Here is a 12179-nt window from a genome sequence, read left to right as displayed (position 1 = left end):
ACTATCTGGAAATATACAGAGCTAAGTATATTTTTTTGGTTCTTCAGAATTGTGTACTGTAAATTGTTGCTGGAGTAATTTTATTCAGAGTTGTGCATTGTTATTTTTGATTCGCTGTAAAGTATTTCAGATCTCTGCTGAAAGTGTTTTGTCCCACCTGCCCCTATTTTCTGCTATGTCTTAAGTTGGTATAACTGTTTTTTACAGCTTGTGTCATCTTGCTATCTGAAGTATTACTTGAATAAAAATAGGCCCTGTTAGTTAACAGCCTGCATATCCTTGCTGGAACCTGTGTCTAACAGAGCTATTTTCAAACTATCTGGAAATATACAAAGATTAGTATATTTTTGTTGGTTCTTCAGAATTGCGTACTGTAAATTGTTGCTGGACTAATTTTATTCAGAGTTGTGCACTGTTATTTTTTATTCACTGTATAGTTTTTCAGATCTCTGCTGAAAGTGTTTTGTTTCAACCACCCTCCCTATCTTTGGTTTGTTATTTAAATTTGGTGGCTTTTGCAGTTGCTCACCCCACTGTAGATTTGATCTGGGACACGCCCCCAGTCCCATCTCTTTATCACATTCTACCTAATACACTCCTTCTGCACTTATTTTTAGTCATTTTTAATTTAATTGCATTTTTTAAACTGTGTTTGGTCTAATAATGCTACATATTCAAATGTGCTAGCTTGCACTGCATTTGAATTGTTTTTAATGCTGTTTTAGCTACTTTTCTGTAAAAAGAAAAAAAACTGTAAGCCTGTTTCCTACCTTTCCTGTAACTAGTGTAGTCCAGATACAGATTTGCTGTATCCAGAACTGTATGTAAGCTTCTGAGCCCCCTCCCCAAGCCTTTCTGTGTTGGAAGGAAGCCTTCTAGCTTGTCAGTGGGAGTGGTAAGCACTATGTAACCTGTCTACCACATAAGGAGTAGTTCTGGCCCAGAAATTGTAGTTATTGGCCATTTGGGCAATCTTTTCCATCTCTCTCAACTTTCTGATTTGAAAGCCCGCATTTGCACTTGTTTCTTTCCTGTAACTAGTCTAGTGCAGATACAGATTCTTAGTTTTAGCACTTGAATTTGTTTATTCGTGCTCAGCACTTGTTCAGAACTTGTAAGCACTAAATAAGCTACTAATTACTATAGCACTAAACCTTCCTCATTACCTAGACGAAAACAGTTTTTGCACTTATTTTCCTCACTTGCTTAGAGAAAAACAGCTCTTCTACTCACTTTCCTCATTTATCTAGAGGAAAATAGTTTTTTTATTGAGGCATGACCAAAGGTCAGCTCCCCGTGTTTTCTCCTGTCTATCTGATGAATCTGGGCATCTTGGGGCAATGTAGAAATTGCCTCATGTACACAGACATCCCTCTCCTCCTACCACCCAACACTACAACCTAAGAGAGATGCACTTATCCAGCCAAACTGGAGGTAAAGCTCTCTCCAACCAAGACTGAACTTGACATTAAAGAGGAGAAGGTAAACACTTGCACCACACCACACATCACATAGTCTCACTAAATCTACACCACCAAAATCCACACACAGAAACACAAAAACATTCACAGAGGTTCTCAATTAATAATATGAACCAAGTAAAAGACAAACCACGTCAACAAAAAGAGTATCCAACGACTCACGAACTGAGGGCAAGAGAAGTTTATTCACTAATATATGTTAAGCGCTTTTCGTTGCTCGCAGTGTGAGCAACTTCTTCAGACAATTAAGTACCAAAACAGTTAACAATTTATACTCTCGTCGCTAAAAACCCACGTGTTTGATACATCAATTGTGGGTTAAAGTGGTGAGGTTGTTTAAAACATGATAACTTAAAAAAACTGTATAAAGCCTATTTTTAAAAAAAAAATATATATATATATATGTTATAAGAATACACTTAAAAGTATACTTTAAAAATGTATATATATACACTTAAGAAAATACCTTCCAATAAACAAACATATGACTTTAAAGAAATAAACTGAAACAACTCGCAAGAAACAACAAGCCTACTAACTGCATATATTGTTACGTATATATGTATTACTGTAATAACAACTGTAAGTTTGGGCAAGTGTCAGTAGAAACAGAACCCAAAAAAATCAAGGGCAGGAGGTAGCTTAGCTCTTATTAAATTTAATACATTCAACATTGACTTAGAACTAGTTTTTAAGGGCCGCTAAGTCAGTGTTCACAGGGGAAATCATAGAAATACCAATTCTAACATAGTTGTTGTTACTACTTAGCTACGTATTATGTTATATGTGTATTTTCCATTTTATTGTATTATATTATATTATATTAACCTTTGTTGGTTATAAGGTAGAATATAGGTAATAGAATAATGGTATAAGGAACTATAGTTATTCAGCATAGAAGCTTGTACCATAATATAGTTTAATATCTAGTAGGGAGAGTAGACACATTCTACAAAGTGTAAATATTAATTATTTCCTATTCAAACTTCTTAGTTTTAATAGGCAACTGATGTTACAGTGGTCATTTAGACCTGGGTAAACAAATGCATTGGTGCGCCATTGCCAAAGTAGTTCTCTTTCCTCTAGTAACAAATTATAAGGGCCACCTCTGATGTTGGTCTGAATCTGATCTAATGCCATGAATTTGAAATTGTGGCCTGGCTTTGCTAAAATATGTTTTACCAGTGCATTGTCTACTTTACTGTTTTGTATAGCATATGTGTGTTCATATACTCTTTCTTTTAAGTGTCTCTCAGTTTTTCCAATATAGAAAGCTGTACATATTGTACAGGAAGCCACATACACTATAAGTTTAGAATGGCAATTCATTTTGTATTTCACTTGGTATTTTATATTATTGATTACTATCTGTTCTCCACAGTTCATGTGTTTACACATGTTACAGTTTTCACATGTAGTCATACCTCTCTTCCTACTAAAATTTTTTGTTGTTGTATGGTTACCTTCTAAAATGCTTTTCAAGTTGTTTCCTCTTCTATATACTGTCATAGGAACTTTAAATAATTTATTGGAAATACTTTTATCCTGCTGAATAAGGTTCCAATTTTTGAATAATAATTTTTTAATATTGTCACTATCTGAGCTATATGTAGTTATAAAACTAAGCTTAAACACGTTGTTAGGTTCCATTGTGTTCCATGTATATATATACATTTTTAAAGTATACTTTTAAGTGTATTCTTATAACATATATATATATATATATTTTTTAAAAAATAGGCTTTATACAGTTTTTTTAAGTTATCATGTTTTAAACAACCTCACCACTTTAACCCACAATTGATGTATCAAACACGTGGGTTTTTAGCGACGACAGTATAAATTGTTAACTGTTTTGGTACTTAATTGTCTGAAGAAGTTGCTCACACTGCGAGCAACGAAAAGCGCTTAACATATATTAGTGAATAAACTTCTCTTGCCCTCAGTTCGTGAGTCGTTGGATACTCTTTTTGTCAATTAATAATATGCCCAAGCAACAGAGACCTCTCCAAAGCAGAAACGCAAGCAACTTCCAACCCCCAACACAACTCAAATGACACAGAGCCCACAGACTCAGTGTGCCACTCAACCACAGCCAATAAGGCAAAACAATGTATCCAACACACTAGTCATAGGTGACTCTATAGTCAGGCACACTGATGTCCCTCTCACCAGGATAAACAAGGAGAAGGTTACTGTCAGCTGCCTGTCGGGTGCCGGGATCCACTACATAACCCATGCACTCAGGTCACTCCACAACAAATACAAGTATGAGTCTGTCATTGTCCATGTTGGTGTGAATGACCCGAGACGTACCTCCCTGGATTACATGAAAAGAGACATGGAAGAGCTCTCCGATCGTGTAGTCCAGGCATGTATGACCCTAGCCCTGAGTAGCATTCTGCCATCACCATAATGATACCACAGTACATGGACAAAATGATTGACTTCAACAATTGGCTAAGCTTCTAGTGTCATTCTAAGGGGATCCAGTATCTGTCTGCTTGGTATGACATGGTCGACAGACCATGATGCTTTGCCAGAGATGGCCTGCATGTGTCTCTCCTGGGATTCTGGATACTGTCTAAGGCTCTTGTCGCCCCTATAGTGCCTTTTTTAGGCAAGGTTCAAATGACAAATTCAGCACCATAACAGGAACAGGCAAGCAAAAAAGTGAGGGTAATGCTACTCAATGCTAGAAGTCTAAATCTCAAAATGCACTCACTCAAGGCACTCCTTAAAATGGAGAACATCAATATCTGTGCAGTGACTGAGACCTGGCTCAAGGCTCCAGAGAGCACCCCTGCACTACCAGGGTATAACTCATCCCACACTTTTCGGCCATGTAACCTGGTCCGGAACACCAAAGGTGGAGTTGTGTCCATATCCACTAAGGATATCCACACCTCCAGGTTAGTTGCTCAGCATAATGCATCTGAGGTTATCCAAGTGCAACTAACTCCGGGCAAAACTGCAATCCAAATTGTAGCTTGCTACAGATCCCCCACCATGCCCCAAGATTCCCAATCCTCTTTTCTTGATGTACTGGAAAATATTAGGGTTCAACCAAACATCCTAATAATGGGTGATTTCAAGTACCCCACCATTAAATGGGAAAACTACTCGTGTACCAACTCCTTCACACAATGCTTTCTGGAATTCATAAACTCCAGTGCCCTGGATCAACTTATCCACACCCCCACCAGGGGCAACAATATCCTAGACCTAGTCATTACCAACATGAGTGACCGGTGTTACACACCTGAAAGTCAACTCCTCGTTGGTCTGATCCGACCATAAGCTAATCACCCTTGATATCCACATCCTGCCCCTACCCCCCATTAAGGAAACCACAGTAAAAAATTTCTCCAAAGCCAACTTCATGCTTCTTAAGACAGAAGTGGTGAACGTCATGACACCCATGCAGATGGACAATATACTTATGACTGCTGAATCCTACACAAATGCACTCTATAAGCACTTACACGAGTGCATGGCTTGTGCTATCCCAAACAGAACCAAGATGCTATCCTCCAAAAAAGGAAGCCAATCTGGTGGTCCCCTGCCATAAACAAACTGTACAAAAAGAAGGAAGAAATTGTTGCAAAAGACAGCAAAATCCCATGAATGGAGGAGCTCCCTGGTCAGCCTCAGTAAGAAGCTGAGATCCCTTATAAGATCCTCCAAAGCTAGCTATGAAAAAAAAATTGCCACTGATTCTAAGGACAACCACAAAGCATTATATAGCTATGTCAAGAATCTCAATGGCAACACCCAGATCTTCTCTGAGTTACAACACAACGGCATGAACATTACAGAACCAACTGATATTGACAACATTTTGGCAGATAGGTTCAGTGCTAACTTTACCCCTCTCTCACCCCCCCTCATCCCGTAAAGGGCCATATCTATACAGGAAGAACGCAGAGTCCCTGTAATCACAACTATGCAGGTAAAAGCTGCACTCTCTAAAGCCAAAAACACAGCATCCATGGGACCGGACAACATCCCAGGCTGCATTTTACACAAACTTCAGAACGAACTGGCTCCCCACCTAAGCACCATGTTCAATCATAGCCTCACATCAGGCTTTGTGCCCACTGAATGGCATACAGCAACAGTTATCCCACTCCACAAAGGGGGAGCTACCACTGATCCTGGGAACTATCGCCTTGTTAGCGTGAAGAGCCTGGTCTGCAAGATCATGGAACGTATCATCATGGAACTCATAAACAAAGACATTGATAACCTCCAAACTCTGGATCTCACCCAATTCGGGTTTGTAAAAGGCATATCATACCTCCTGAACCTGATTGACTTCTTTGAGGCAGTCACCAAAGCCGTAGATGAGGGTAAGGTGGTTCACACAGCCTATCTTGACCTCACCAAGGTTTTCAACATCATCCCCCATTCTGGAATTATAGCTAAACTCACTAAACTAGGTATAAATCCCTACGTCACAAGATGGGTTGCCAACTGGCTCACTGACAGAACTCACACTGTAAAAGTTGCATACTCCAAATTTGACCTTAAACCAGTGACAAGTGGAGTACCACAAGGTTCAGTCCTGGGACCTCTCCTATTTGGCATCTACTTCTCTGAAGTACAGGCCAACACAGAAGGCCTCTGGCTAATGAAGTTCGCAGATGACTGCAAACTAGGAACCATAGCAGAGTCCCCAAATTATGTGGAAATCCTACAGAAGGGCCTTGCTGAGAGATGCCTGGTGTCAGAGCCATGGCCTCAAGCTCAATGCCAAAAAGTGCATTGTCATCCCCTTTGGTAAAAACTCTATACCCATGAACTACTACACAGACAGCAGTCTACTTAACACCGAATGCGTGATAAGAGACCTTGGGACCCAAGTGGACAGTAGTCTGTCCTTTGATAGTCACATCGCCACAGTAGTTAGGAAGTCCTTCTACATGGCACACCTCATCATAAAAGGATTCTCTTCCAGGAAAAAAGAGGTCATTGTTCCCCTCTACTTGACACTCATTAGACCCATTATAGAGTACGATGCCCCTTTTGGAATGTACCTCACAAGACATCTGCAGCAGCTGGAAAGGCCACAAAAGTACCTCACAAAGAGGATTACTGGCCTCAAACAGATGCCCTATACTGACAGTCTCAAAAAACTCCAGCTTTACTCCGTAGCATATCGCCTACTCCGAGGTGATCTCTGCCTAACATATAAAGCTATGTCAAACCCAGAGCTGTTGGACATGCTACACCTAAAGAAATCCCAGTCCCTCCGAGCTACACGTTCTAGGGACCAAAACCTTGTCACCACAATAATTAGGACATGCTGGAGGGATAGATTCCTATCCCAGACACTTCCCATACTCTGGAACAGGCTACCCATCTATGTCAGGCAAAGCTCTTCATTGGCACTCTTCAAGAAAAATCTTGATGAGTGGATGGGAAATAGGAAATACACCCCGGGGATCACTTCTGTGTCTCTTCTCGACAGTGACACAGGAAAATAACTTTCTTGGGTGGCTGTAAGCCAGAGAACCTTGTTGGCTAGGCTTACGTAGGCCCTCGGGCCAATAGCCTTGTACCTACCTATGAACCAAAAAGAAAGGTTAGTCATGCTAAGACGCATGGTACAGCCTGTGCTATTAGTAAATGCTACTTGATTTTTTTATATCTATATAACTCTCCCAGATGAGAAAACACCTGAATACTTTCAGTAAACACTTTCTCCAAGACATTTTTCTTTATCAAATAGTCTTCTAGTGACATGCAAACCAGACACAAAACTGCTAAGGGTACCTTATCATCAGAAAAAAAACTTACAATATTCTTTTTCACTTACATGCTTTGTAATAAACGTGTTACTGGATAACACCTAGGGTTTTTACCCAGTCATTTCCCTATGCAAGCATGAGAAAAAGCACACTGATTTTTCTTTTGTCATACTCTCTTAACCAGACCCTTCCTCTCACCCCATCTCCTCCCCTCTTGATTTTTTTTTTCATTGGAGTGCCTACATTTCTCAAAACTGAACAAAGAAAGAGAGAAGGGCAAGTGTGAACCTCTGTCCTACTTAACTTAAAGATGTTTTAAAAACACCAAATACAATTAAGCTATGGTGAGAAAAATCACTGTATAAAAGTACATCAAATTTACAATAGGTGGGCAAACCTATTGATGCATTTTTATAGAAGGTACAACAAGGTCAAAAGGTTGGGAGATACATTAATACATTAAATTACATATTTTGGAGAGGATAAAATTACAACAGATATACTGACACTAAATTTATTTACTGTTTGTTCAGTGGATAAGTGGACTTGTCTATTGATTATTTTCAGCCACAACTCAAGGTCAAATAGCAGAGAATACATCATGGTCTTTCAATCAATAGTATTATATACAAAATGCATACATCGCAAATTTCTGAACATAATGGTAAGAATGAATGAAGAGAGGGAAAGATTAAAGATCCAGTCAACGTGCATTGAAAAAAATATATACAAAATGCACGCTAAGATATTCATAGAATACAATGCAATCATACATGTTATACATAAACTCCTCTATGCATATGAAATATTTGCTTATAAGATGACACATTAAGAGTCTGAGAAAAGTTTATTCAATGCATTCTATTATTCATGATACGGGATGTAAGCTACCTAAATATTGAGATGCTAGCATTTGCAGGTAGATTTAGTAAAGAGATGCTTTTCAGTACAACTTTGAAGCTTTTAATGGTTTCTACATTTTTGTCTGTATAAGGTCCCAGTCTGGAGAAGGCTCTCACCTACAGCAGTTTTAAATGGAAGGCATACTAGAGAGAAATTGTCTTCTGTACTTCTGAGTACATAAGGGTTGCCTTGTAAAGGTGGGCAGTGACAGTGTTTTAGCACCTTGTGTAAATTAGATTAATTTGTATGTTTGGTAAAGGGTAGATTCTAGTATTTGGCTTAATTACCTCTGTTGACTAACATTAAATATCATGTTCCCCATTAAGATCTGCTAAGGGAAGAGGAGGAATAGTGGATAATTTCTTGCCTGAGGCAAAGACCATGGCATGGTTTTTCTTAGGGATAATTAGTAGTTTGTAGCAGTGGACCAGGTGCCTACCTGAGTAAAATTGTCCTGTAATTTTATTTGAAAGTCAGAGTGGACAGTACAGGATTACAGGAGCAGCATATCATCTGCATACATTAAAGATTTAGCAGGGGAGATCATTAACAGAGAGAGAAGAGGGCCTGACACACACCCTTGCAGTACACCTGTATTAAATTTGTCAATGGTAGAGGGGGAAATATTGCTATGGACTTGGGTGGTTCTGTCTTTTAGATAGCTGTAAAACCAACAAAAAGTGTTAATCTCCAAACCATAGTGTCTGGAGTTTGTTTAGAGTGGTGCTTAAAACAAAAATGCAGGGGTTTCATACCAAAAGGAAGTTTAGTATTCGTGTACTACTACTACTGCTGCTGCTATTTGAAGTACTCTTGCATGTAGTTTATTACGCCCCCAAACATGACCCCCTCCAGAGGAACCTCTGAGATGATTGCTTTAAAAACCATAACGAAACTCAGAGGAGCCTGAATCAGATCTGAGAATAACAGGTTCTCTTGTGTTCTATCTCAGAGCAATCACAGAAGAAACCACAACTGAGGATGACACCATGAAGGCTGAGTAAAAGGGAAGGTGTTTTGTTACCAGGCTACCACACATTTGTCTGAGTTTTCCATATTCAAAAACAGTTGGTGATGGTTGCAGGGCAGGAAAAACAGAAATGAGAGAAGCCGCTAGTAATTCTATGCCTTGCTTAAAACTGTAATCACCACCTGGGAAGAAACACTAATCTTGCAAGTTATATGATGGTCCATGGACACCACAGAACAAAAATCTGGCTGTGGTAAAGTCAAAAACTACTGAAGGCTGGTTTGTTCATGGTGATGGCAGTCTGCTCCCTGCATGCAAATAGACTAACAAAAGTATGCACTCTGATGTAGTTTATAATGTAGGCAGCCTGCCTGTAAACAGGCTACCACAAACAGGGAATCAGATACAGCACTCGAAGTCAGGGGACTGAGAAATCTATGCCTCACCAAGCTTGATACTTTTAAGACTGTATGGGACTGAGGCATTCTCTAAAACCAAATACTTCCTTGATTGCTTAAAAACTAAATTCCTAGGTTTACTTATTTAGTAGTATATGAAGTTCACCTTGTGGAATTCTACTTTACTTCACACAGTTAAAAGTTCTTTGGTGTGGAGAGGAATGGACTCCCTCTGTTATGCTGCAGCACTTTTGAATTGCCCTGAGAATTTGGATACTATTAAACCAGGTCTTTTTATTGAAAGATTCAGACTAACAAGTAGCAATTTGGTAATCACTGCCTAAGCTACAGAGGCAGTGCAAATGCTAGTGTGTTTTGTGCCGCTTTCTCCCACAGCAACAACATAGGTTGTGGAAGGATTGCAGTAAAGAACTGAAGTTCTGATGTCCCTGAAGTGGAGGTAACCATCAACAGAAAGAGCATGTTTCTAAAACACCTTTTAATTCAACAGCAGCCGCAAGCTTAAAAGGAGATCTTTTCATTGCTGGAGAAGAATGGTAATCCCCCAAGGTGGGATAAGATCTCTTAAGGGAAAACAAAGAAAAATGCCCCTTAGTTTTAGATAACTTCAAGGAAGAAATTGGAGTGGATTTTCTCCTGCATCGAAGTTCAAAATGCTAGACATTTGAACCTTGATGGTGGAATAACTAGCTCCATCATGAAAAAGGCCAGTCAAACTAAGATGGCAGGGAAAGGAACAGAAAAAGGATCTCAACCCCTGCTAGATATTTGTCTGGTAGAGGGTTTCTGTGAATATCTTAGGATATGTACAACATGTGATGAAAGCCTAGACTGGCTAACCCTCATTGGAACTGGAGAAACTATGAAGTTAACTTGAGGATTATTCTATCTGGATGAGGCATTCTGGATAGGTGAGACAGAGGAGGTCTGGAACTTGATCCAGCAGCCATGGAGGTCATTATCAGATTAGGCCAAAAGGGGGCAACGAGAATCACATTTACTTTGTTCCACATTATCTTCTGCAGGAGTAGGATATGCACACAGAAGACCGGGAGGCCAACTGTGGAGAAGAGCATCTCTTTGGGACTCTGCCTTCCAGTGAGTCAGAGCAAAGCAACTGTTGCACCTAGTGAAAGGAGTGGTGAAAATGTCACAGGTTGGACCAAGCAGTTGAAATTTTGATCGGTCACCATTGGATTGAAGGAGCACTTATGAGGAAGAATGGATCTGCTCAACCTGTCTGCTAACAAAGTGGATTTCCCTGGGATGTGTGTTATCTGAAAGTGGTGGGAACACATCACCCACTGCCAATCCCTCAATCTCTAGACACAGCTGGTAAATGTGTGTTTCCCACTTGCTTGTTGAAGGATCAAATCCTGACATATTGTCTGTCTGGATGGAGATCATACCTCTGGGGAGGGAACCCTGAAAAGCCTGCAAAGCTAGGATGGGGACCCTTAATCTCTGATACTGATGTGAAGACTGGGCTCTGGGCTCTGTGGGGGACTATGTGCCTTGGACAGTCTTTCCTGTGAAATGTCAAAACAGATGGGAAGCATTCATGGTCACTGTGGCTTGGAAGATGGAAAAACTAATGGGCAACACCTTGTGAAACTGGGGGAAATATAACCACTACTGAACATGACTTCTGCAAATGTGGATGAAGCAAATGGCAACTGTATTGGCTGAGATCATATTGAACACTGAACTGTCAAGATTCACTATAAAACTCTCATGTAAAATCTGCCTTGAGGGACTCGAGTGATGAAACAGATTCCTGGTGGGAGCAGTTATTCAGACAGTCATCCAAATACAGGCACATCTAGAACCCCCCTACACTCTAAGATGAGCTTTGACCACTGCTATGCACTTTGTAAACAATCAGGGGCTATGGTGAGACTAAAGGGCAGGGCTCCGAACTGGAAATGACTGGCTCCCAGCCAAAAACAGAGTAACCTCCTAGTGTGCCTATTTTGATGCAATAGTACACATCTTGAAGGTCTATCAAGCATATCTAATCATCCTTCCTTAATGTTGGTATGATGGACTGAACTGTGACAATCTGGGACTATGTTTTACATACTGGTTTAAGCGGCTGAGGTCCAAGATGGGGCTGAGTCACCATTCTTCATTTTTACCAAAAAGAATCTTCAATAGACTCTGGATCCTTGATAGTCTGGTGGGTCCTCCTGGATGACTTGTTTGCCTAGCAGCTTTTTTATATTTTTCACTGCATGCAGCCTTCCTTAGTGTGAATGGAATGTTGGGAAGTCTTTTTGAATTGTGGATGAAAAATGAATGGAATTGTATAGCCTCTGGTTATGATTATCTGCACACAGAAATCTTGGTGATTGCTGTCCAGGCTAAGAGGTGCATAAACAAGCTCACCCCAAGTGCATCCAGAGTGCAGCAGTTGATCAGCCCTTCAGGACAGCTGAAAGGGCCTGTTGGAGAATGGTTCCAAAATCCCTTTATTTTGATGTCCACCTTTGCCACTGGGTGATGCCCATTGTTATTCCCCCCCCCCTGCCTCTGGGGAGCCTATCACTAGAAGCATCAGGACTAAAGCCTTGATATTTGTGGAACCAGAATTTTTTGCCCCCATTTGGTTCCTGGAGAAGGTCCATTGAGGGGTAGAAAAGTGCATTTCCAC

This window comes from Protopterus annectens, chromosome 2.part0, assembly GCF_019279795.1.
Source record: "Protopterus annectens isolate FY-2018-M chromosome 2.part0, PAN1.0, whole genome shotgun sequence".
In the NCBI taxonomy this organism is placed as follows: domain Eukaryota; kingdom Metazoa; phylum Chordata; order Ceratodontiformes; family Protopteridae; genus Protopterus; species Protopterus annectens.
The sequence above is the reverse complement of the archived record's forward strand: the minus strand, read 5'-3'. Positions refer to the sequence as shown.